Source organism: Bos grunniens, chromosome 9 (assembly GCF_055505025.1).
Source record: "Bos grunniens cultivar Pamir isolate PY7600 chromosome 9, Bosgru_T2T1.0, whole genome shotgun sequence".
NCBI lineage: Eukaryota > Metazoa > Chordata > Mammalia > Artiodactyla > Bovidae > Bos > Bos grunniens.
In genome coordinates this window covers 23,480,337-23,507,970 of record NC_141173.1, presented here as the reverse complement: position 1 = coordinate 23,507,970, position 27,634 = coordinate 23,480,337, and the positions used below count along the sequence as shown (strand labels likewise).

The 27,634-nt window shown below is 40.6% G+C and overlaps 1 long non-coding RNA gene and 1 other non-coding gene across 2 annotated transcripts; one reads left to right on the top strand and one right to left on the bottom strand.

The window, feature by feature from the left end:
* Positions 1-157: 157 nt before the first annotated feature.
* Positions 158-24,453, top strand: LOC147365675 (uncharacterized). The gene is made up of 2 exons (XR_015132652.1): positions 158-203; positions 22,871-24,453. It is a non-coding gene; the product is annotated as an uncharacterized LOC147365675 (long non-coding RNA).
* TRNAV-UAC (transfer RNA valine (anticodon UAC)) lies at positions 14,005-14,077 on the bottom strand. Its single transcript has one exon. It is a non-coding gene; the product is annotated as a tRNA-Val (tRNA).
* Positions 24,454-27,634: the final 3,181 nt, after the last annotated feature.

The window sequence follows — 27,634 nt, the reverse complement described above, 5'->3', positions numbered from 1 at the left end:
TGAATAATGCTGCAGTGAAGGTGAGGGTAAATATACCTTTTTAAATAACTTTGACTGGAGTATAGTTGCTTTACAATGTTGTGTTAATTTCTTCTGTACAGCAAAGTGAATCAGCTTTCCATATATACAACATCCCTTCTTTTTTGAATTTCGTTTCCAGATCGGTCACCACAGAGCTTGAATGGAGTTCCCTGTGCTATACGGTAAGTTCTCATTAGTTATCTATTTTATATATAGTAGTGTATATATGTGGAGAAGGCACTGGCGACCCACTCCAGTACTCTTGCCTGGAAACTCCCACGCACGGAGGAACCTGGTAGGCTGCAGTCCATGGGATCGCTAAGAGTCAGCACAACTGAGCGACTTCACTTTCACTTCTCACTTTCATGCGTTGGAGAAGGAAATGGCAACCCACTCCAGTGTTCTTGCCTGGAGAATCCCAGGGACGGGGGAGCCTGGTGGGCTGCCGTCTATGGGGCCGCATAGAGTCGGACACGACTGACGTGACTTAGCAGCAGCAGCAGTGTATATATGTCAATCCCAGTCTCCCAATTCCTCCCACCACCACCCCTTTTTCCCTTTTGGTGTCCATACACTTTTTTCTCTGCATCTATATATCTGTTCCTTCTTTGCAAATAAAGTTTATACCATTTTTCTAGATTCCACACATATGCATTAATATACCATATTTGTTTTCCTAACTTCACCCTGTATGACACTCTATAGGTCCATCCACGTCTCTACAAATGACCCAGTTTCATTCCTTTCTATGGCTGAGTAATATTCCATTATGTATTTAATATTCCACATGTACCACAACTTCTTTATCCATTTCTTTGTTGATGGACATTTAGGTTGTTTCTATATCCTGGCTATTGTAAATATTGCTGCAAGGAACACTGGGGTGCATGTGTCTTTTGAATTATAATTTTCTTTGGTTATATGCCCAGTAATGGGATTATTGGGTCATATAGTAGTTCTGTTTTTAGTTTTTTAAGACAATTCCGTACTGTTCTCCCTAGTGGTTGTATTAACTTACATTCCCAGCAATAGTGCAAAAGGGTTTCCTTTTCTCCACACCCTCTCTGGCATCTATTGTTTGTAGACTTTTTGATGGTGGGCATTCTGACAGATGTGAGGTGATTTCTCTTTGTGGTCTTGATTTGCATTTCACTAATGATTAGTGATATTGAGCATCTTTTCATGTACTTGTTGGCCATGTGAATGCTTTCTTTTGAGAAATGTTTATTTAGATCATCTTCCCATTTTAAAAATTGGATTATTTGTCTTCTTGCTATTGAATTATATGAGTTCTTTATACATTTTGAATATCAGCCTCTTATCTGATACATAATTTGGAAATATTTTCTCCCACTTGGAAGGTTACCTTTTCATTTTGTTGATGATTTCCTTTACCGTGCAACCTTTTTGTTTGCTGTGGTCTTATTTGTTTATTTTTGCTTTTGTTGCCTTTGCTTTTAGTGTCAAATCCAAAAAAATCATTGCCAGGAAAGATGTCAAGGAATTTAAAGCCTGTTTCCTTGCAAGAGTTTTATGGTTTCAGGTCTTACGTACGAGTTTAATCCATTTTGAGTTAATTTTTATACATAGTGGTCTAGTAGCATGTGGCTCTCCAGTTCTTCCATAACAATTTATTGAAGAGATAGCCCTTTTCCCAGTACATTCTTGAGACTTCTGTTATAAATTAATTTACCATGTGTGTATGGGCTGATTTCTGGCTTTCTGTTCTATTCCATTAATCTATATGTCTGTTTTTATGCCAGTATCATACTGTATTGATTACTATCAGATCAGATCAGATCAGTCGCTCAGTCATGTCTGACTCTTTGCGACCCCATGAATCGCAGCACGCCAGGCCTCCCTGTCCATCACCAACTCCCAGAGTTCACCCAAACTCATGTCCATCGAGTCAGTGATGCCATCCAGCCATCTCATCCTCTGTCATTCCCTTCTCTTGCCCCCAATCCCTTCCAGCATCAGAGTCTTTTCCAATGAGTCAACTCTTCGCATGAGGTGGCCAAAGTACTGAAGTTTCAGCTTTAGCATCATTCCTTCCAAAGAAATCCTAGGGCTGATCTCCTTCAGAATGGACTGGTTGGATCTCCTTGCAGTCCAAGGGACTCTCAAGAGTCTTCTCCAACACCACAGTTCAAAAGCATCAATTCTTCGGTGCTCAGCTTTCTTCACAGTCCAACTCTCACATCCATACATGACCACAGGAAAAACCATAGCCTTGACTAGACGAACCTTTGTTGGCAAAGTAATGTCTCTGCTTTTGAACATGCTATCTATGTTGGTCATAACTTTCCTTCCAAGGAGTAAGCGTCTTTTAATTTCATGGCTGCAGTCACCATCTGCAGTGATTTTGGAGCCCAGAAAAATAAAGTCTGACACTGTTTCCACTGTTTCCCCATCTATTTCCCATGAAGTGATGGGACCAGAAGCCATAATCTTCGTTTTCTGAATGTTGAGCTTTAAGGCAACTTTTTCACTCTCCTCTTTCACTTTCATCAAGAGGCTTTTGAGTTCCTCTTCACTTTCTTCCATAAGGGTGGTGTCATCTGCATATCTGAGGTTATTGATATTTCTCCCAGCAATCTTGATTCCAGTTTGTGTTTCTTCCAGTCCAGCATTTCTCATGATGTACTCTGCATATAAGTTAAACAAACAGGGTGACAATATACAGCCTTGACGAACTCCTTTTCCTGTTTGGAACCAGTCTGTTGTTCTGTGTCCAGTTCTAACTGTTGCTTCCTGACCTGCATACAAATTTTTCAAGAGGCAGATCAGGTGGTCTGGTATTCCCATCTCTTTCAGAATTTTCCACAGTTTATTTTGATCCACACAGTCAAAGGCTTTGGCATAGTCAATAAAGCAGAAATAGATGTTTTTCTGGAACTCTCTTGCTTTTTCTATGATCCAGCGGATGTTGGCAATTTGATTACTATAGCTTTGTAATATATTTTTTTTTTTTTAATTTTTTTTTTTTATTTTGCTGAATTGGAACATAATTGTCTGTTGGGAAAATGAATACAAAAGAATGCATTGGGTTGGCCAAAAAGTTCATTCGGGCTTCCTGTATGATGTCACAGAAAAATCCAAATGAACTTTTTTTTTTCTACAAGAATTTTAACATAGTAAACCTCAACTCAAACATTGACACACAAACAATGAAAAATATTAAAGAGTATCATCATACATCATTTTGGCAAAACAAGATGGTCCAAGTTCTTGTCACAAAACATTGCATAGTGACATTTTTCCTGTCAAATGACTAACTGGATGAAAATACCACATTTCTTTTGTGTCCTTAAGAATATGTAGGTCATTTATCGATTATTGAGTTTTGAGAAGATTCATCTACAATATATTCCTCTGAAAGCTCATAACCTGACCAATTTGTAATATATTTTAAAATCAGAAAATGTGAGTTTTGCAGCTTTGTCATTCTTTCTTAAGATTACTTTGGCTATTTGAGTTCTTTTGTGATTTTATATGAATTGTAGGATTGTTTTATTTCTGTGGAAAAATACCTTTAGAATTTTGATAGAAATTGCATTGAATCTATAAATTTCTCTGATAATATGGATATTTAAATAATACTAATTATTCCAAGCCATGAGCATGGAATATCTTACAATTTATTTGTTTCTTCTTCAGTTCTTTTAATCAGTGTCTTATACTTTTCAGTGTATAGTCTTTTACCTCCTTGATTAATTTATTTGTAGCTACTCTGTTCTTTTTGCTGCAGTTGTAAATGGGATTGTTTTCTTGATCTCTGAGAGTTCATTATTAGTGTATTGACACACAGCTGATTTTTTAAAACTTTTAATTTTGCATTGGGCATAGCCAATTAACAAAGAGTGTTGTAATGGTTTCAGGTGAACAGTGAAGGGATTCAGCCATGCATTTACATGATACATGGATCCGTCCTCCCCCAAACTGTCCTCCCATCCAGGCAGCCACATAACGCTGAGCAGACTGCCATGAGCTAAACGATAGATCCGTGTTGGTGACACACAACTATTTTTTGTCTATTGATGTTGTATCTGGCAACTTTGCCAAATTTGCTTACTTTCACAGTTTTTTGATGGAGTATTTTGAGTTTTCCATACGTAATATCATGCCATCTGCAAATGGAGACAGTTTTACTTTTTTCCTTTCTGATTCTAATGTGTTTTATTTCTTTTTCTTGACAAATTTATTTGGCTAGGACTTCCAATACTGTGTTGGGTAAAAGTGGTGACAGTGGGCATCTTATCTTATTTCTGACCTTACAGAAGAAAAGCTTTTAGCTTTTCATTATCGAGTATAATGTTAGCTATGGACTTGCCTTTATTATGTTGAAGTAAGTTTCCTCTGTATTTACTTTATTGAGAAGTTTTTAACCATACATGGAATTGAATTCCATGTATGAATTTTGTCAAATGCTTTTTTTGTATCTATTCCATGTATGAATGGATGTATCTATTCCATGTATGAATTTTGTCAAATGCTTTTTCTGTATCTATTGATGTTGAATTTTGTCAAATGCTTTTTCTGTATCTATTGAGATGATTATATAGTTTGCGTTCTTCAGTTTGTTCATGTGGTATATCACATTGATTTATCTGAGAATATTGATCCATCCTTTCATCCCTGAGGTAAATCAGACTTCACTATGGTGTATGAAACTGTTGGCCTTAAAAAGTCACAACCTAAAAGTTGAGAGTTTTATTTTATTTGGTGGGAATTTTTAGGACTTTAGGCCCAGGAGACAGCATCTCGAGTAACCCTAAGAGAACTGCTCTGAGGAGGCAGGGGAAGGAGTCAGGTTATATAGAAGTTTGTAACAAAGGGCAGATAGTTTGAACCTCAAAAGATTATTGTTAATTAAGGAAAACCAGATTTTGCAAATTAAGGGATTTAGTGCTTTTTATATATGGGAAGGTACAAGAGTCTGGGCTCACTGAAATCATTCCTTTCGTACGTATCTCAGCTATATGGGCCCAGTGTCCTGCATTTTTCATATCCCCTCCACGCTCTGTGGGAAGTGGCTGCAGCCTGATGGCTATGGTTAGCAGGTATTATTCTCTTTACTGGGTGCCCTCTGGGGCATTTACATTTGGATGGCCAGAAGCGGTGATGGCTGTGACATCCTTGCTTATGGATATGGCAGGAAATATGTCATTTCTCAATCCCTTTAATGTATCATTGAATTCAGTTTGCTAATATTTTGTTAAGGATTTTTACATCTGTGTTCATCAGTGATATTGGCCTGTAGTTTTCTCTTTTTTGTGATCTTTGGATGTGGCATCAGGGTAATGCTGGCCTTGTAGAATGACTTCACAAGTTTTCCTTCCTTTGCAATTTTTGGGAATAGTTTAAGATGAGTAAGTATTAATTCTTGATTGTTTGATGATGAATGTTTGATAGAATTCACCTTTGAAGCCATCTGTACTAGGCTTTTGTCTGCAGGTTTCTGATGACTGACTGAATCTCCTTAATAGTAGTCAGTCTGTTCAGATTTTCTGTTTCTTCATGGTTCCGTCTTGGTAGTTTGCATGTTTCTAGAAATTTATCCATTCTTTCTAGGGTGCCTAACTTTTTTGGTGTGTAATTGCTCATAGTAGTTTCTTATGATCCTTTGTATTTCTATGGTACTGGTTGTAATGTTTCTTTTTTTATTTCTCTTTTGATTTATTTGCATCTTCTTTCTTTTGTCTTGGTAAGTCCAGATAAAGGTTTGTCTGTTTTATCTTTTAAAAAGAAGCTCTTAGTTTCATTGATCTTGTTATACTGTTTTTCAATCTCTATTTTATTGATTTCTGCTCTGACTTTTGTTATTTCCTTCCTTCTGCTAACTTTAGGCTTAGTTTGTTTTTCTTTTTCTGGTTGCTTGAGGTGTAAAGTTGTTGTTGTTGTTTTCTTCTTTTTTTTATTTCAGGTCTCTCCCCAGCTTAGGGAAGTTTTCAGCCATTAATTGTTTCAGCAAATTTTCTGCCCCTTTCTTTTGCTCCTCTTTGGATCACTGTAGTGCAATTATTGGTTTCCTTGGTATTGTCCTATAAGTCCTTTAAGCTATCTTCATGCTTTTTCTTTCTTCTTTTTGCTCCTCTAACTGGATGAATTCCATTGCCCTGTCTTAAAGTTTACTGATCCTTTTCTCATTTCAGCTTGTCTACTATTGAAACTCGCTATTGAAGTTTTCCGTTCAGTTATTGTAATCTTTAATTTTATGTGTCTGTTTGGTACTTTTAAATATTTTCTATCTCTTTTATGAAATTCTTATTTTATTCATGCATTACTTTCCTGATCTCGGCAATTTTTGTGATCGTTATCTTAAGTTCCATCAGCTAAATCTTCATTAACTTTTTTTTTTTTTGAAGTTTTGTCTTATTCTCTCATTTGGAATATATTCCTTTGTTTCTTCATTTTTCTTGATTCTCTGTGCTGGTTTCTAGCATTAGATAAAACAACCACTTCTCCCAGTTTTGAAGTAGTGGTATTATGTAGGAAATGAATCTTACTGTTCAACCCTGTCTGAGCTCTTGGTTCTCTCTCAAACCTTTGTGATCGCCAAGCAGGCTCTTTTGCTTTTGACAGCTCCCAGTAGTTAAGGGTGCTCCAAGACCTGTCAGTGCCCTGATTGGGAGAATCTCAGTCAACAAGTGGCTTCAGGCTGATTGGAAGATGGAACCTCAGGTTGCAGCTTTTAAAGTATGCAAATATATCTCTTTCAGGGGAAGACAGGGAGATGGATGTTTCTGTCTGCTTTCTCTGTGCTGAGCCCTGGGATGATAACCAGTTCAGAACTAGTCTTTTGTTCACTACCATCCTGTTGAACCCATGAATGTAAGCCCCACTGGACATCAGAGCCAGGTATGAAGGGATATGTCCTCCAGCTACACACTAGAAAACATACCCTATCATAGTATTGTAAGGCACAAATTAGTGTGTGTTATGTATTGTATACCACATTTATTTGCAAAATTATTTCTGTGCTGTTTTAACATCCAAGTAAAGAGACAATTTGAATCTGATGAAAGTGGTCATTAGTAGACATAGAAAGAAAGGCAAGTTTTAAGAATGATCAGGAGTTAGCAGTAAAGAGATAATGCAAAAAACAAACTGATAAGAAATGAAGAGGGCTATCGTAAAGACTGGTGAGGGAAGTGAATATTTTTGGAGGACAGTGTTTTTGGTTTTGTGCTTTTGGCTGCACAGTGCACTTTTGGGATCTTTCCCGAGCAGGGATCAAGCCCCGACCCCCTCAGTGAAAGCACCAAGTTCTAACCACTGGACTGCCAGGGAATGACCTTGGAGGGCAGTTTTTGTCTGATGAATCTAGAGGGTGGGTAAGACTTTTGTTCTCTCTCTATTTAATTTATCTGTGTCCTTGTCCTACTCCTATATACCACTTTCCTGCATGCATCTATAGGCATGTAGCCCTAAACAGAGGATAGTGATAAATGAGGACAGTCATTCATTCCTTCAACAAGTAATTTTTATTTGACATCTGTTCTAATCCAGGCACTGGGTTATAATAAAAGATGAATGTTTTCACAAAGCAGAAACAGTTCTTTGTTCCAGGAATGGTAGAGTCTAGCAAGGGGACAGACAATAGGCCATAACAACAGTTTGTTGCTAAGATAAGAGTAAATAGGGGACTAGGGGAACCACAAGAGGAAACAGAGGAACCACTAGGGGAACTCTCCCAGAGTTAGGGCAGGGATGCTCAAGGAAAGCGTCTCTGAGGTGATGTTTGAAGGAAGAAGAATTGGCCAAATCAAGGAGGAGGAAGAAGAAGGGAAAGGTGTACCAGGCAGAGAAAGCAACAAATCCAGCATCAGCAGAATGGTTTTGCAGAATGGCAAAGCTCACCATAGATTGAGTATGGACTGTAAAGGAACTTATTGGGAGATTTGCAGAATTTGGGGGTAGATTTGGCATGTTCCAAATGTATTGGTGTAAGTGGTGCCTAGAAACTGAAGAGCACCTAGGGATCCTTGATGAAATATTTCCTGGATATAGAAACCTGTCTGCCAAGAGGCACAGGTTAAGAGTCAAGGTTTCTCCGTTGATTGGTTTTCTGTGGTAAATCCCTCTCTCATCATTTTATATTATAACTTGGAATGAACCTACTACAAGGAAAGACAAGAATTCTCGAAGACTTTGTCTGTGTATTGTGACAGATTGTAGAAACTCAAGAAAATGTTTCTATCTGTTCCAAATAGTTGGATTTGTTGCTTATGACTTCTACAAAACAAGAAATGAAGACTAGGCAGTGTGAAGCAATGGAAAGGTGGCTACATCTTGGCAGTCTTATTTTCAGAAGATTATCTGGTTTTCTTTATTGAGAACCAGGAAAAACAAGCTTCAAGGCAGGACAGTTGAATGTCCTGAGCACCTGTCCCTTGACCTGCGGACTTAAAGTGGGGATAAATACTGGCCAAGATGTAACAAGTAAGGATGTATTGTAGTGACTCACGTTTTGTCATTAATAACGTAAACTGAACAATTTTTTTTATTGTCTCAATATACAGAATTCAAGGAACAGGCTTAATTACCTTCTTTGATCACTTGAGCAATTATAAATCACTGATTAAATATTTGAGATATTTTTGTTATTTACAGAAGGCTGATAACTTTAAATTTGCATAATATCTCATAATAGTTCATTAAAAATGATGAACAACGTAGAAAGCAATATATCATTTAAATTACTTAAGAGGTAAAGCCATTTACCTCTCCCTAGACTTGTGTTTTATTAGAATAATTTTGATGGTAAAATAGCATCTTGTTTGTATGTGTGTATTTGTATGTTTTCCAAAGATAAGATGAGGGCCAGGAATACTATATCCCTTGGTGGCCAGTTCTCCTAGTGTGATGGGCTTTAGCTCCTGTCTGGCCTAGAATTCCAGCCCTACAACTGGAACTGTACAGCTTTGAACAGGTTATCCAAACTCTCTGAGCATCAGTTTGCTCACCTGTGATATAGGTATCTCAGTAATATTTTTATCAGAAGATTGCATTGAGATTAATTTAAAGATTGCAACATTAATTTAATGCATTCATGCTAATACTAGGCACATATCAAAGGCTCAGTAAATGTTGGCAGTTACTAGCTTTTAGAATGGTGGAGCTAAATGTTTCAGTTGAGATTTTTATGAAAGTTATGGCTGTTTCCTCAGGCCCCCAAAAAAGCTTATACACAGGACATTTTGCATGTATTTTCAGGAGTCTCACCAACCCCTTGAGGTTCTTGCATAATTAAGAGCAGATGAGAGGGGCTGAGATTCTGTGTACAAGGGGAGGGTTTGGCTAGATAAGGACAAGCCTGGTTTTTATTTAAAATTAATTAATTTATTTTAATTAGAAGTTAATTACTTTACAGTATTGTAGTGGTTTTTGCCATACATTGACATGAATTAGCAATGGATGTACATGTGTCCCCCATCCTGATTTCCCCTCTACCTCCCTCCACATCCCATCGCTCAGGGTTGTCCCAGTGCACCGGCTTTGAGTGCCCAGTTTCATGCATTGAACTTGGACTGGTGATCTATTATTTCACATATGCTAATATACATGTTTCAATGCTATTCTCTCAAATCATCTCACCCTCACCTTCTTCCACAGAGTCCAAAAGTCTGTTCTTTATACCTGTGTCTCTTTTGCTGTCTCACATATAGGATCTTCATTACCATCTTTCTAAATTCTATATATATGCGTTAATATACTGTATTGGTGTTTTTCTTTCTGACTTACTTCACTGTATAATAGGCTCCAGTTTCATCCACCTCATTAGAACTGACTCAAATGCATTCTTTTAAATAGCTGAGTAATATTCCATTGTGTATATGTATCACAGCTTTTTTATCCATTCATCTGCCAATGGACATCAAGGTTGCTTCTGTGTCCTAGCTGTTGTAAACAGTGTTGTGATGAACATTGGGGTACACATGTCTCTTTCAATTCTGGTTTCCTCAGTGTGTATGCCCAGCAGTCAGATTGCTGGGTCATGTGGCAGTTCTATTTCCAGTTTTTTAAGGAATCTCCACATTGTTCTCCATAGTGGCTGTACTAGTTTGCATTCCCACCAACAGTGTAAGAGGGTTCCCTTTTCTCTGCACCCTCTCCAGCATTCATTGTAGAGTTTTTGATAGCAGTCATTCCAACTGGCGACAAGCACGGTTGTTATATGAGGCTTCCCCGATGGAGCGGTAAAGAATCTGCCGGATTCAATGCAGGAGACATAAGAGACATGGATCAGGGAGATCCTCTGGAGGAGGAAATTGCAAGCCACCCCAATATTCTTGCCTGGAGAATCCCATGGACGTAGGAGTCTGGCAGGCTACAGTCCACAGGGTTGCAGAGAGTCAGACACGACTGAAGCAATTTAGCACACATGCAATACGTGTTGTTGTTCAATCACTAAGTCATGTCCGACTCTTTGCAACCCCATGAACTGCAGCACACCAGGCTTCCCTGTCCTTCACTATCTCCTGGAGTTTCCTCAAACTCATGTCCATTGAGTCAGTGATGCCATCCAACCATCTCATCCTCTGTCATCCCCTTCTCCTCTTGTCCTCAATGTTTCTGAGCATCAGGGTCTTTTCCAATGAGTCAGCTTTTCCCATCACGTGGCCAAAGTATTGGAGCTTCAGCATCAGTCCTTCCAATAAATATTCAGGGTTGATTCCTTTAGGATTGACTGGTTGGATCTCCTTGCAGTCCAAGGGACTCTCAAGAGTCTTCTCCAACACCACAGTTCAAAAGCATCAGTTCTTCAGCGCTCAGCCTTCTTTATTGTCCAACTCTCACATCCATACGTGACTACTGGAAAAACCATAGCTTTGACTATATGGACTTTTGTCAACAAAATTATGTCTCTGCTTTTTAATATACTGTCTAGGTTTGTCATAGCTATTCTTCCAAGGAACAGGCGTCTTTTAATTTTGTAGCTACAGTCATCATCTGCATTGATTTTGAAACTGTACAAGAAAATGAAATCTGACACTGTTTCCACATTTTCCCCATCTATTTGCCATGAAGTGATAGGACCAGATGCCATGATCTTTGTTTTTTGAATGTTGAGTTTTAAGCCAGTTTTTTCACTCTCCTCTTTCACCTTCATCAAGAGGCTTTTTAGATCCTCTTCACTTTCTGCCATTAAAGTGGTATTATATGCATATCTCAAGTTGTTGATATTTCCCTCAGCAATCTTGATTCCAACTCATCCAGCCCAGCATTTTGCATGATGCACTCTGCATATAAGTTACATAAAGAGGGTGACAATACAGCCTTGACATACTCCTTTCCGAATTTTGAACCAGTCTGTTATTCCATGTCTAGTTCTCTTGCTTCTTGTCCTGCATACAGGTTTCTCAGGAGGCAGGTAATGTGGTCTGGTATTCCCATCTCATTAAGCATATTACACAGTTTGTTGTGATCCACACAGTCAAAGGCTTTAGCGTAGTCAGTGAAACAGAAGTAGGAATTTTTTGGAATTCCCTTGCTTTTCCTATGATCCAGTGTATGCTGGTAATTTGATCTCTGGTTCCTCTGTCTTTCCTAAATCTAGCTTGAACATCTGGATGTTCTCAGTTTACATACTGCTGAAGCCTAGCTTGAAGGATTTTGAGCATAATCTTGCTGGCATTAGAAATGAGTGCACTTGTACAGTAATCTGTACATTCTTTGCATTGCCTTTCTTTGGGATTGGAATGAAAACTGACCTTTTCCAGTCCTGTGGTCACTGCCGAGTTTTCCAAATTTGCTGGCATATTGAGTGCAGCACTTTCACAGCATCATCTTTTAGGATTTGAAATAACTCAGCTGGAATTCCATCACTTCCACTAGCTTCGTTTGTAGTAGTGCTTCCTAAGACCCACCTGGTATATATGAAAAATTGGTAAATTTGATCTTGGGAAGATATGGAATTCTCTTCTGTTTACATCTATTTTCCCACTGAAGTAAGAGGCAAAGCCATTGGTTGAGAATGAAGAGGGCAGGAAATGTTTGAGGCCTAAGGAGAGAAAAGGGAGTAATTGGAAGAGTGAATTGCATAGGGAATATATTTCACGATTGCCAGGCAGCATCGCACCCACGTTAGGTTTGTTATCACAAATTCACAGTAAGATCAGATAACTGTTGAGCACAAATTCAGATTAGGAGGCTCAAGGAGGGAGAGTTCCCTGGTGACCCAGGAGTTAGGACTGTAGGCTTTCACTGCTGAGCCCATGGGTTCAATCATTCCCTTTTTGGGAAACTAAGACCAGGGGGTAAAAAAGATCGATGAGAATAACCAGGTTTGGGTATTTCCAGATGAGGGAGTTGTGGTGTCTGATACTATTTCTCATGTGACTTACCATCGAAGTTACAGACTTCAATGGAGAATCCTGGGCCATGTGGTGGCATGTAGACCTTCTGTTACTGGGAAGTGATGGGAGCGCCCTCATGGGAGGGGCAGCATGCCCTCCCTTGCCTCCACCTCCCCATCAGGACCTGGAAGAATCAGAATCTGTCTTCCATTGCCCTGGGAGTAGGAGGTCCCCTTCTGAGCTGGGCAGGGAAAGAATCTATTCTAGAATAGATGATCTTACCTCTTCCACCTATTACTGTATCAAGTAACTGTATTACTTATGCTAACTCCATCATGGTGTTGTTGAGTCACTAAGTCATGTCCAGCTCTTTTGCGACCCCATGGACAGTAGCCTGCCAGGCTCCTCTGTCCATGGAATTTTCCAGGCAAGGGTACTGGAGTGGGTTGCCGTTTCCTTCTCCAAGGAATCTTCGCAACCAGGGATTGAACTCACATCTCCTGTATTTAGCAGGTGGATTCTTTACCACTGAGCTGTCAGGGAAGCCATTAACTCCATCTTAGAGTGTTCTGTTGGATTATCAAAGTGTCTGTGTTAATCAAGTTATCTAGGAAGTTAATAAGCCATTTTCCAAGGAAAAAGTACATAGTGCCTAAAAAGGCATGTTCATACTGAATTTCCATGACTTACAGGGGGTAAATATATGCCTTATTTCACTTACCTTAAAGGGTAGGAAAATAAAAACAGATGAAGTTAAGGGTGTAACTTTCCTTGCTCTTTTACCAAAGTGTACTCAGTCAATTTCTCTACCAGTTTGACTCCACTGGTAGCATTTTATTTTCTCCATCGACTTGTTTCTGTTAAGGCCTTTAGAACAGGAGTTACAAGCAGTTTCTTTACCCTTCCTGCTTGGATATGCACTGTGGTGAAACATGACCCAGAGAAGCCAGAGAACAGAACGGAAGCCAGCAGTTTCTGCCTCTCCTGCCTCCACAGGATCTTGGTTTTTCTTTCAAGATTGAGTTCCAGGATTCCTGCTCTTTCCCTTGCTCTTATGTACAGCCCTTTGTCTCTCAAGCAAAAGCTATTTTTCCAGCTGATGTGGAGGTCCACGGCACACCCTACTGAGGCAGGCAGTGAAGAGTGTGCTTGTCTCTGCTCATCAGTGGAAAGGCAGTGTGAGATGAGAGTGGGCAGACAGGCTTCCAAAGTCAGCTGGATCTGGGCTGGAGTACTGATGTATTGCAAATTACAATAGTTTTTCTTTTTTTTTTTTTGAAAAGAAGCTTTTTATTTTATTTTTTTAGAGGAACTTTTTTTTTTTTTTTTTTTTTTTACTTTACGATATTGTATTGGTTTGGACATACATTGACATGAATCCGCCACGGGTGTACATGTGTTCCCCATCCTGAACCCCCCTCCCACCTCCCTCCCCATACGATCTCTCTGGGTCATCTCAGTGCACCAGCCCCGAGTGTCCTGTATCATGCATTGAACCTGGACTGGCGATTCATTTCACATATCCTAATATACATGTTTCAATGCCATTCTCCCAAACCTACAATAGTTTTTCTAAATCTTATATCTAAAAGAAAAATCTTATATCTAATTCTTCCTCCTTCTTCTCTTCCTCTTCTTTTTTTTTTTTTTTGGCACTGGCCTGAGGCATGTGGGATCTTAGTTCCCTAGTCAGGGATCAAACCTGTATACCCTGCATCGTAAGTGCAGAGTCTTAACCACTGGACCACCAGGGATGTCCCTTTCTTTTATTCTAAGGTGTTCTATCACCTATAACATAAGCAGAGAAATCAAACTGGCTTCAGCCATAAGGATTTGATGGACTTGTGAAACTGGAAATCTTAGGCAAAATGACTTCTGAGGGCCCTCATTCCATGGCCCTTGCTCCCTATGTATTTCTTCAGCTCTTCATCCCTGAGTGGACTGACTTCATTCCCAGGCTGGCAGCAGTTCTGGGCCTTTCATCAGACAGAACAGTCTTTGAGGAATGTCCAGAATGTCTTCTAGAAGATTGAGCAGAGCTTTAGCAGAAGCCCCAGGAAGCCTGTCCATGGTCTCAATGGGTCAAAGGACAATTTTCCAACCTCTGGAAAGGAGGATTGGATTGCTTTTAGACAGCTAAGACTCACCCTAGGACCTGGGGATGGGGTCAGCCTTCTCCAAGGCTGTGTAGGGGAAGAAAAAATCCAGAGAAAGAAACTGAGGTTTGGTTAGGAGGCATGAAGGAAGGAATGGATACAGGGCAGCCATCCAATAATTCAGTCTACCAGGGCCTGATGTACTGCTCTTTCCCAGTGCTTATGCTTCCTGAACAAGCAAGCTCCCTTCTCTATTTGGTTCCAGGTTAAAACTGTCTGGCAACTGGGCCCAGAGGTCTCATTTATGTCCCTCAGTAGCATTTTCCTGAAGTTGACTTTCTGGGCACACTGTCTATGTTAAAATCTTAGATACTCCATTTGTTACTCAATCTTTTTTTTTTTTCCCTACTGTTTATTCACTCATTTATTTATTTATTTGGCTGTACCGGTCTTTGTTGTGGCATGCAGAGTCTTGTTGTGGCATGTGGGATCTAGTTCCCTGACCAGGGATCACACCTGGGCCCCTTGCCTTGGAGCCTGCAGTCCCAGCCACTGAACACCAGGGAAGTCCCTGTCTCTCAGTTTTTCTTGGTTCTTGGTGCTTTCTTGTGGCCTGGCTTTTCTGAGCAGGATTTGTCTTCTTCTTCTTTTTTTTTTTTTTTTTAATAATTCATGAATCCTCTCCCTGGCACTCTAACCATCCAAGACTTCTCGGCTCCCATTCAAGAGTCACCTTTCCTAGGAACTCATCCTCTGGTCTTGTTATTGACTTTGGCATCAACTTTTGAAAAGTCTAAAACCCAACCATGTTTGGTGATGCCCCATCAAATTATTTTCCAGTCCCATTTTAGTTTCATCGTCATCGCCCAGGAGCTTGAACTGAGTAGGGGAGATGGTGTGAGTGCAGAAGCAGATTGCTGCTGGAAGGAGCCACAGGTAGGGTTTTTTTAATGTGACCGGAATGGCTCCACTGGAGGGACGCCGTCCCAGCTAGAGCCTGGAAGCTGCGGCTCCACAGCTCCATGTACAACATGAAAAAAAAAAAAAAAGACCAGGCCTGCTCATTCTGTCTGAGGAAGTTGCTGCCACTGAGGAAAGGGAAAGCGTTGGGTCCCTGGAATTACATCCTCACCAGCAAATAATTGCAGAAAATTTTAAAGCATTTTCCCAATTTTCCAGAAATACAAATTAAAAACTGATTTACTGCAAGGTTGTTCTGCATTCCTGCTAACAACTGTGCATCAGTCCAGTTCAGTTCAGTTCAGTCGCTCAGTCGTGTCCGACTCTTTGCCACCCCATGAATTGTAGCACGCCAGGCCTCCCTGTCCATCACCAACTCCTGGAGTTCACTCAAACTCGAGTCCATCGAGTCGTTGATGCCATCCAGCCATCTCATCCTCTCTCGTCCCCTTTTCCTCCTGCCCCCAATCCCTCCCAGCATCAGAGTCTTTTCCAATGAGTCAGCTGTACATCACAATCTGTCCAACTCACTCCCTCCAGGAAGAAATATGTGCAATTGTGAATACAGAGGGTGAAGCAGGCTCCTTTCCTATATTCTAATACTTTTTTTTTGTCCCTTGGGAACAAAAATGGCACTAACTTTGTGATTATAAATGCAAACTTTAGGATCTTTTACATTTGTCCATACACTTAGGAAAGGGTCAAGGACCAAGGAACATTATTATCATGATATTAGCCAACTTTGAGAACATGCTGAGTGCCAGGTGTTATTTTGTTTTTGTTTTTTTTTAATTGGAGTATAGTTGCTTTAAGATGTTGTGTTAGTTTCTGCTATACATCAAAGTGAATCAGTCATATGTCTACACATATCACCACCTCTTTGCATTTCCTTCCCATTTAGGTCACTACAGAGCACTGAGTAGAGTTCCCTGTGCTGTATAGTAGGTTCTCGTTAGTCATATATTTTATACATAGTATCAATAGTGTATATATGCCAATCCCAATCTCCCAATACATCCCACTCCCCCTTCCCCTCCACCACTGTGTCTGTATGTTTGTTTTCTACATCTGTGTCTCTATTTCTGCTTTGCAGATAGGTTCCTCTGTACCATTTTTCTAGATCCCACATATATGCATTAATAGATGGTATTTGTTTTTCACTTTTGACTTATTCCACCCGGTATGACACTCTCTAGGTCCATTCACATCTCTGCTAATGTATGTTGTTGTTGTTTACTCGCTAAGTCGTGTCTGACTCTTTTGAGACCCCATGGACTGTAGCCCACCAGTCTCCTCTGTCCATGGAAGTTTCAGCCCACTGCAGTGGGTTGCCATTTCCTCCTCCAGGGAATTTCGCCACCCAGGGATCAAACCTGCATTTTCTGCATTGGCAGGTGGATTTTTTACCACTGAGTCACCAGGGAAGCCCTGCAAATGTGTGTGCCAGATAGTAAATGTATTAACTTATTTAGTGGTCACAGACTGTCATGATGGTAAGTGGTATTATTATTCATCTATGAATGCTAAGACTCAGATTAATAAATCCAAATTAGCCCATTTGGCAAACTGCAGAATTGCTTATCAGAAAGAGTCTCTAAAGTTCTTGTCCTTGACCCCTTGCACCCTGTGTGGAAGTCTGCCCCCCACAACACATCCCTTGTGTGACAGCACATTGTGTTACTTCTACCTTTAAAACTATTCCTTCGTTATCTTTTGTGAGGGCTTCTTTTCTCTTCCCTATTCCTTTTTATGATTTCAGCATCCTTTCCCAGTGGAGGGAAGTTCACGCCAGTAAGGAGAGGTCTGACAAGGATGTTTGGGCCTGCGGGGATCCTGGGCCAAGTCAGAAAAGTGTATTAAACTAGACAAATTCAGTGAGTGATAAATAACTTCCAGGGGATCAGGATGATGCCAAGGGCTTAGAAGAGAGAGGTCCAGAATCTTAACAGGTAGAAAGTGACACACAGTGGCCTCAGTAAGCAGCCAGACACTGGGGGTGGGGCCACAGGCCTTCTGTTTCTTCCCTTGGCTTGTCTACCACTTGATTCTCTCTCTTTAATCAAAGTTAGAGTGACCAGAGCATCTATATGCCCTTTCCAGCAGGAGCCCTTTGACATACCTTCATTTTGGCTTTGTTGATCCTATGTCAGCTTTATTGTTTTAAAGGATTGTGGACCTTCCTGGATGAAATACAAAAAATAAATCTTAGAGCAGAACATTTTTTGTAGTTTTCTTCATGCATCAAAGATTCATTGAATATTAACTATATTTCTGGTATTGCCTTAGGTTCAGGAAACTATTCAGAGTATAAAGACATTTTTAGCCCATCTATAATAGGGGCAAAAAAAATGGAAAAGGAAACTTTTTTTTTTTAACTTGGTTGCACTGGCTCTTAGGTGCTGCACTCGGGATCTTCTACTTTCATTCGTCATGTGGAATCTTAGTTATAGCAGGCAGGATCTTTAGTTACAGCATATGGGATCTAGTTCCCTGACTAGGGATCAAACCCAGTCCCCCTGCATTGGAGGCTCAGAGTCGTAGCCCCTGGACCACCAGGAAAGCCCCAAGAAAACATTTTAATCCTACAGATATATGTACATGTGTAAACTGTGGTTAACATCAGGTGGTAAGTTTGTCTTGACCTCCAGCCCAAACCAGGTGATAAAGTTTGTTTCAGTCTTTAATCCAGACCATTACTTTTCATGAGAAGATTTAGTTTTATTCAATTATCACTAGACTCAAAACTCTGTGGACTAGATTTGTGTCTTCACCTCTGTATTTCAGCACCCATCATGGAGCCTAAGATACAGCAGGAGCAGCAGGAAGCATTTATTAGAAAAGATCACTTCTCATAAACCAGTCTGTAATATTATTATGCCCTGTGTATGGATTTCTTTTGCCCTTTCTCCCAACTCGACTGTCAGCTCTTTCAAACTTTCTAAAGTCTTTGATTGCAAGAAGGATCCAGGAAATAAAGAGATTCTCAGGGAATTAAAAAAAAAAAAAAAAAACTTTCTGGAGGAGAGAGGTTTGACCCAGATGTTGATATAGGAGACTCTTGAGCACCTCTCCTCCCACGGACACTCTGACTGCCAGACATTTACAGCCACACACAGAGCAATTACATCTGAAAGAAATCCAGAAACTAACTAGTGACTCCTACACAATGGAAAAATGAAAAAATACCCACATCAAGACGAGTAGGAAAAGCTGGAACACGCTCTTGCCATAAACCACACCCTTGGCACAGCACCATACCATGTGGGGGTTGCTCCCAGTTCTCAGCTTCTCCCTCATAATTGAAGTTTGGAGCCCACGCTTAGCAACCCAACCTTTAAGACTCCCGTCTGAGATACAGGCCCCCATAGCATTGAGCCCTGAAAGCCAAAGAGTCCTTGTGTCTACAGAACCAGCAAGACTGTAGCAGGCAGAGGAGCATCTGTTTACAGGGCACAAGCACTCATTGTGTCTGTTTCCCAGGACTCCCCACACTGAGGGAGCAGGCAAGACCAACCATCTCCCAGTGTTTTCCTAAAAGGGGTCCATCTGCGTACTTTGAAAACTGCTGTCTGAGGATCAGACTTCTAATTTAGCCCATGTCTAGGGGCTCCCAGCAACCTTCCTTGGAGACCAGGGAAAGTGATGTTTTCTTCTCTACTATTTCACTATAGACTGCTTCGTGTGCCTTCAGTTTCTCACTGGGAAGAGCTTGTACGCATGCCTGTATGCCCAGCTTTTGCTCTGTTGCCCAAGGGATGAGTCCCTGGATTGCAGGTTCTGAGAGCAATTGGGCTTGCATTCATGGTTCCACAGCACTGTAGCAATCAAAGAAGCAGCTACAAATAAGTGCAAGAGCATCCCTCCTTCATGACTATATACATAAGCCTAACACAGAGAGACAGAGAAGGCAATGGCACCCCACTCCAATACTCTTGCCTGGCAAATCCCATGGGCGGAGGAGCCTGGTAGGCTGCAATCCATGGGGTTGCTAAGAGTCAGACACAACTGAGCGACTTCATTTTCACTTTTCACTTGCATGGATTGGAGAAGGAAATGGCAACCCACTCCAGTGTTCTTGCCTGGAGAATCTCAGGGATGGGGGAGACTGGTGGGGTGTGTCTATGGGGTGACACAGAGTCGGCCACGACTAAAGCGACTTAGCAGCAGCAGCAACGCAGAGAGAAGAGGTAAAAAAGCCCACCTCCCAGCTTCTCCCTGGAACGGGCTTAACTGCACACTTTCTCAGCTGCTTCCTGAGGATACAGCATCCAGTCAACCTGTGTCTAGGCACTGAATGTGACCCCCACCGTTAAGATATTGTTGGGTTTTGGCGTACCCTCAACGACTGGAACCCACTAACAACAAAAGAGGTGACACAGACAAGTGAGAGACAAACAAGAGCCTGGGTGGGGCTGGAGGATAAAGGGCATTTCCTGTATGAAATCCCTCTGTTGAGGCTGGGAGAGGGGGCTGTTTTATCTAATGTGCAGAAGATGGATCATCAAGGAAAATGAAGAAACAGGTATATGTCCCAAACAAAAGAACAAAATAAATCTCCAGAAACAGATCTTAATGAAATGGAGATAAATGATTTAACTGATGGGAGTTCAAAATAATGGCTATGAGGATGCTCACTTAAGTCAGGGGAGCAATTCATAAACAAATTGAGAGTTTCAACAAAGATATAGAATATATAAAGTACCAGACAAAACACAGAACTGAAGAATGTAATAACTGAAAAATTCAATAGGGGAGCTCAACAGCAGAAGAGATGAAACGGAAGAAAGGATCAGAGATATCAAAGACAGGGTCATGGAATTCATCCAGTTAGAGGAACAAAAAGGAAAAAGAATGATTAACAGTGAGGACAGCTTGTGAGACTTATGGGACAGCGTCCAATGGACCACTGTGCATTACAGGGGTCCCCAAAGGGGAAGAGAAATATGGGCAGAAAGCTTATTCAGAGAAATAATGGCTGAAAACTTTCCTAGTACAGGGAAAGAAATGGACATCCAGTCCAGACCCAGGAAGCCCAGACAGTATCAAATAGGATATATCAAAAAAGACCCACAGCGAGACACATAATTAAAATACCAAGAATTAAAGACATAGTGAGAACTCTAGCAAGAGAAAAACAACCAGGAACTAACAACATTGGAAAGTAATTATCCTCCAATTAAAAATAAATTAAAAAAAACTTATAATAGCCAAGGTAATCTTGAGAAAGAAAACAAAGCTAGAGGCATCACATTTCCTGATTTCAAACTATATTACAGAGCTATAGTTATCACAAGAGTATAATACTGCAATAAAAACAAGCACATAGATCAATGGGACAGAATAGAGAGCCAAGAAATAAGCCCACACATATATGGCCGTTAAATTTACAATGAAGGAGCCACGAATATACAATGGGGAATCAACAGTCTCTTCAATAAATGATGTTAGGAAAACAACCAGATGCAAAAGAACAGAACTGGACCACTGCCATGCACACAAATAAACTCCAGATGGATTGAAAACTTGAGTGTGAAATTGGAAACCACAGATCACCTAGAAGAAAACATGAGTAAGCTCCTCAACATTGATTTTGGCAATGATTTTTTTTTTTTGCATTTGATCTCAAAAGCAGAGGCAACAAAAATAAAAATAAACAATTGAGCCTACATCAAACTATAACGCTTTCACTCTGTAAAGGAAACCATCAACAAAATGAAACCCATGGAATAGAAGAAAATAATCTGCAAAGTATGTATCCAGTAAGGGGTTAATATCTAAAATATATACCAAGGAACTCATACGATTCAATAGCAACAATAAAAATTAAAAAATCCAAAAAACAAATGAAAAAAACCAACCCAGGCCTGAAACCCACAAACAAAAAACAAAAAACCCACATGCGAACACACACACAATTTAAAATGAGCAAAGGACCTGAATAGACATTTTTTCAAAGAAGACATGCAAATAGTCAATAGATACATAAAAGGTGTTCACCATTACTAATCAAGAGGGAAATGCAAATCAAATCTACAATGAGATATCACCCCACAACTGTTAGAATAGTTATTATTAAAAAAAAAAAAACAAAAACAAGAGAGACTTCTCTGGTGGTTCAGTGGTTGGGAATCCATGTTTCCAATGCAGGGGATGCAGGTTCAATTCCTGGTCAGAGAACTGAGTTCCCATGTACCGCACAGCCTAAAAATAAATAAAATTTGTTTTTTAAGAAGTTCTTAAAAAAAAGACAAGCAATAACAATTTTGGCAAGGATATGGAGAAAAGGCAAGCCTTGTATAATGTTGATGGGAAATGTTTTCCACTATGGAAAATGGTACGGATGTTCCTCAAGAAGTAAAAACAGATCCAGCCATCCCTTATGTGTATATATCCCCCAAACCCCATATTATTTTCTCTATAAGATATCTGTAGTCCCATGTTGATTGCAGCTTTAGTCACAATAGCCAAGATGTGGAAATAACCTAATTATCCATCAGTAGATGAATGGATCCAAAGATGTGATACATGCATGCAAACACACAGAGAAGAATATTATTCAGGCTTCAGAAAAAGAAAAACAAAAAAAGGAGATCCTGTCATTTTCAACAAAATGAGTGAACCTGGAGCACATTATGTTGAATGAAATAAGCCAGACAGAGAGAGACAAATCATGCACGGTATTACTTATATGTAGAATCTTAAGAGAAATCAAACTCATGGAAACAGAGTAGAAAAGTAGTTGCCACTGGATGGCAGTTGGGGGGAATAGGGAGAGGCGGGTAAAAGGGTATAAACTCTTCAAGTTATGAGATATGTAAGGGCTGAGGATCTAATATATAAAATGTGACTGTAATTGATAACACAGTATTGTATGATCGACATTTACTAATAGACTAATACTTCTATGTTCTTATCAAGAAAGAAAGAGGGTGAATGTGGGAAGTGATGGGTGTGTTAATTACCTGGATGGAAGGAATCCTTTCACAATGTGTGTGTGTGTCTATATAGTATAAGGTGATACTTATGTATCACCTTATGTACTTTAGATATCTTACAATTTTATTTTTCAATTATATCTCAGTAACGAGGGAAAAATCCATTCTGCTGCTTTTGCCTATGATTGGGGTTCGTGGGAAGGTGAAAACACAGGAGCGAATTCTGTGTGAAACTTTTGCCTGGAATAGAGGTGGCGCTAGTGGTAAAGAAACTGCCTGCTGATGCAGGAGATGTAAGAGACGTGGGTTCAATCCCTGGGTCGGGAAGGTCACCTGGAGGAGGGCATTGCAATGCACTCCAGTATTCTTGACTGGAGAATCCCATAGACAGAGGAGCCTGGAGAGCTACAGTCTGTAGGATCACACAAAGTTGAACATGACCCAAGTGACTTAGCAAACATGCCAAATCTGAATTAAACTTTCATCACTGCATGTAATAGGATGTTGTGTTTGTCTAATGAGCCCTTATATTTTCTTATTTTCCTATCATCTTCAGATATAGGAGATCTGAGGCAGGAGAATGGGTGAGAACAGAGGTTTCAGAGCCTGAGAGATGAGCGAATCATGACTGAGAACACTGCCTGGCATCTTCGCAGCTGCCGCATGTGAGAAAAGGATGGAGGGGGAACCAAGAGGTGGGTAATGAACGCAGCCACGGGTGCTTCGCTCTTTGCTCCTGCGTGTTTCCATGTTCGGGTGAAAACGCACAATGACGTAGCAGGCTGATCTGTTTTAGCACCAGAGATAAAATGCTCAGAAGAAAGGTTATCAGCTTGCCTAGTTATTAAAAATCCAGCAAGCCGTGGTTGAAAAGGTTTAGCTAAAGCTCAGACTCTTCGGGGGAAACAGCGATGAACTATATTTGCCTCAGGACCTTGTATGGGCTCCCCTTCATTGTCAGTGTGCTCACCCCACCAGTGTGACACCCCCTTGCTCCTCTGCCTTTTGCTTCACGGGCTTGTGGCCAGCCTCCATTCTCATGATTAAGCTATGGACAAAGAGTGTTGTCAGTTGGCACAAATGAACTTATCCAAGAAACAGAAGCAGACTCAAATGCAAGAGAATAGAACTTGTGGTTGCCAAGGGGGACTGAGGGGCTGGGAGAGATGGGCTGGGAGTTTGGGATCAGCAGGTGCAAACGGATAAGGAACAGGTCCTACCATATGCACAGGAAGCTATTTGGTGTCTTGTAATAAACCATAATGGAAAAGCATATGACAAAGGGTATGTGTAGGTATAGCTGAGCCATTTTGTTGTATACCAGAAACTAATGCAACCTGTATACCAGAATTCCAATTCAACTCTACTCCAAGAAAAAAGCAACTAAGAAAAAAAGAGTGTTGTCAGTTGGAAGCCTGGGAGTATATTTTCTTTCTCAGTCTGAATTCTGAATCATGTTCACAGGCAGTCCAACCCATAAAACCAGTGCGATTCTCATGCTTTCATTCTCTTCACCTTGTGGAGCCTCAGCTTCCTCCTCTGTAAAATGGAGAAGCTTGATTTCAAAATTTCCTTCCAGCTCTGATATCCTATGGCATTTATGACCTGTCTCTGTTTAGAAGAGAAATGTGTGTGTGTGCTCAGTCGTGTCTGACTCTTTGTGACCCCATGGACTGTAGCTGCCAGGCTCCTCTGTCCATAAAATTTCCAGGCAAGAATATTGGAGCAAGTTGCCATTTCATACTCCAGAGGATCTTCCCAACTGAGGGATCGAGCTTTGTACATCCTGCATTGGCAGGTGGGTTCTTTACCACTGGGCCACCAGGGAAGCCCTAAGATAACTAAAGGTGTTCATCAATGGGGTACCTGATTTTAAATAGCAAGTGAGTGAATTTCTGACAAAGCATGTGTGTGGGAAATTGTATTTTAGCCATGCCAAAAATGATTTTTAAAGGACATTTTTAGTGACTTGCTTTGGAAAGTTCTTTTCTTCAGCTTCACCTAATTTGATGTGTGCTTGACCTAAGAAAAAGAAACCCACTTATCTGTTGTTTTCTGTCTATAAAGTATATCCTTGTTTTACCGTGTGCTTGTTAAAAAAAAAAAAAAAAGCATCAATAAAATCCTCTGTCTCCATGGTGTTGTGTGGAAATCATCTGAAGAAAGTTAAATATACAGCGCTTGCTTCTGGGAGAGTGTCTGATGTAGCAGTTGTACATATAAACAAAAGCACAGAAAACAAGTTCTTAAGTACAGTATTTTAATTGAGTTCAAGGAGCAACAAATATATCAAGTGATACACTGAGTGAATTTTTATTCAGTGAAAGAAGGCACCAGGTCCTATAGTAAATTAAAGAACACAGCCTGAAGGACTTTGGGACTTATGAATTACAAGGGGAGAGGAAAATTCCTCATCACTTTGGGGAGAAGGCATGGGCCTCTAATGACGTCTGGATGACTTGAAGACAGCTGTGCGCTTAGCTCATTCTGATGAAGATCTGGTTTTCTTTCCCATGGGAGGCGGAATAATGGCTCCCCAAGGAGGTTCATTTCTGATTCCAGGAATATATGACAATGTGACCTTACATGGCAAAAGACACTTTTGGAGGTGTGATTATCCATAAAGACCTAGAAATGGGGAGGTGAGCCCAGTCTAATCACGTGAGTCCTTAAAATCAGAGACCCTTTCCAGAGACGTGATCACAGGAAAAGGGTCAGAAGGATGGGATGTTGCTGGCTTTGAAAATGGAAGAAGGGGCCGTGAGCCAAAGAGTGCTGGCAGCCTCTAGAAGCCAGAAGAGTCAACAAAACCAATTCTCCCCTAGAGCCTCCAGGAAGGAAAACAGCCCTGCTGACCCCTTGGTGTCAGTTGATGAGACCTGTCCTGGATGAATAACCTACAGCACGGTGAGGTAATAAAGATAAGCTGTTTTAAGCAACTGAATCTGTGGTAATCTGTTACAGAGCAATAGAGCACTAATGTACTTATTCAAATTCATATCCATGTAAATAAAAACCCCGACATTTCAATGCCAAGTGATTTTTACATTGAAAAAAAGATTCTTTTAAAGAAAAAAAAATTAAGGTTTTATTTTCCAAATCCCATATGTTATGCTCTGCCATGGAAGTGTTTATATCTTAGGAGGCTGAAACCAGATATAAAATAAAAATAAAAATCAGAATAAAAACTGGATGCGTCCTTAATTTCTCTGACCACCTGCCTTGCCTTGTCTCATATGGGCTGACTGTTGTTTTTCTTGCCCTTCTTTGATGTACAGCCTGCTCTGTCTTGGGGATAGTTGTTCTCTACCTTTCACCACTAATCTGCCCTAAAAGCCCTTCGGTTTATACCTTATTTGAAATATTTTTTTAAAAAAAATCATTGGAATATAATTGCTTTATAATGTTGTGTTGCTTTCTGCTGTACAGCAAAGTGAATCAGCCATATATATACATAGATCTCCTCTTTTTTGGATTTACTTCCCATTTAGGTCATCAAGTTATCTATTTTATACATATGTGTGTTTAGTTGCTCAGTTGTGTCCTACTTTTTGGGACCCCATGGAAAGTAGCCTGCCAGGCTCCTCTGTCCATGGAATTTCCAGGAAAGAATACTGGAGTGGGTTGCCATTTCTTACTCCAGGGCATCTTCAAGCACCAGGGATCAAACCTGGGTCTCTTGTGTCTCCTGCACTGGCAGACAAACTCTTTACCATTAGCGCCGCTTATATTTTATACATCAGTTCAGTTCAGTTCAGTCGCGTCCCACTCTTCACGACCCCGTGAATCGCAGCACGCCAGGCCTCCCTGTCCATCACCAACTCCCAGAATTCACTCAAACTCACATCCATCGAGTCGGTGATGCCATCCAGCCATCTCATCCACTGTCGTCCCTTCTCCTCCTGCCCCTAATCCCTCCCAGCATCAGAGTCTTTTCCAGTGAGTCAACTCTTTGCATGAGGTGGCCAAAGTACTGGAGTTTCAGCTTTAGCATCATTGCCTCCAAAGAAATCCCAGGGCTGATCTCCTTCAGAATGGACTGGTTAGATATCCTTGCAGTCCAAGGGACTCTCAAGAGTCTTCTCCAACACCACAGTTCAAAAGCATCAATTCTTCTGCGCTCAGCCTTCTTCACAGTCCAACTCTCACATCCATACATGACCACAGGAAAAACCCTTGGCAAAGTAATGTCTCTGCTTTTGAATATGCTATCTAGGTTGGTCATAACTTTCCTTCCAAGGAGTAAGAGTCTTTTAATTTCATGGCTGCAGTCACCATCTGCAGTGATTTTGGATCCCCAAAAAATAAAGTCTGACACTGTTTCCACTGTTTCCCCATCTATTTCCCATGAAGTGATGGGACCGGATGCCGTGATCTTCATTTTCTGAATGCTGAGCTTTAAGCCAACTTTTTCACTCTCCACTTTCACTTTCATCAAGAGGCTCTTTAGTTCCTCTTCACTTTCTGCCATGAGGGTGGTGTCCTCTGCATATCTGAGGTTATTGATATTTCTCCCGGCAATCTTGATTCCAGCTTGTGCTTCTTCCAGCCCAGCGTTTCTCATGATGTACTCTGCATATAAGTTAAATAAGCAGGGTGACAATATACAGCCTTGACGAACTCCTTTTCCTATTTGGAACCAGTCTGTTGTTCCATGTCCAGTTCTAACTGTTGCTTCCTGACCTGCATACCGATTTCTCAAGAGGCAGGTCAGGTGGTCTGGTATTCCCATCTCTTTCAGAATTTTCCACAGTTTATTGTGATCCACACAGTCAAAGGCTTTGGCATAGTCAATAAAGCAGAAATAGATGTTTTTCTGGAACTCTCTTGCTTTTTCCATGATCCAGCGGATGTTGGCAATTTGATCTCTGGTTCCTCTGCCTTTTCTAAAACCAGATTGAACATCAGAAAGTTCACGGTTCACATATTGTTGAAGCCTGGCTTGGAGAATTTTGAGCATTACTTTACTAGCATGTGAGATGAGTGAATTGTGCGGTAGTTTGAGCATTCTTTGGCATTGTCTTTCTTTGGGATTGGAATGAAAACTGACCTTTTCCAGTCCTGTGGCCGCTGCTGAGTTTCCCAAATTTGCTGGCATATTGAGTGCAGCACTTTCACAGCATCATCTTTCAGGATTTGAAATAGCTCAACTGGAATTCCATCACCTCCACTAGCTTTGTTCATAGTGATGCTTTCTAAGGCCCACTTGACTTCACATTCCAGGATGTCTGGCTCTAGGTGAGTGATCACACCATCGTGATTATCTGGGTTGTGAATATCTTTTTTGTACAGTTCTTCTGTGTATCTTGCCACTTCTTCT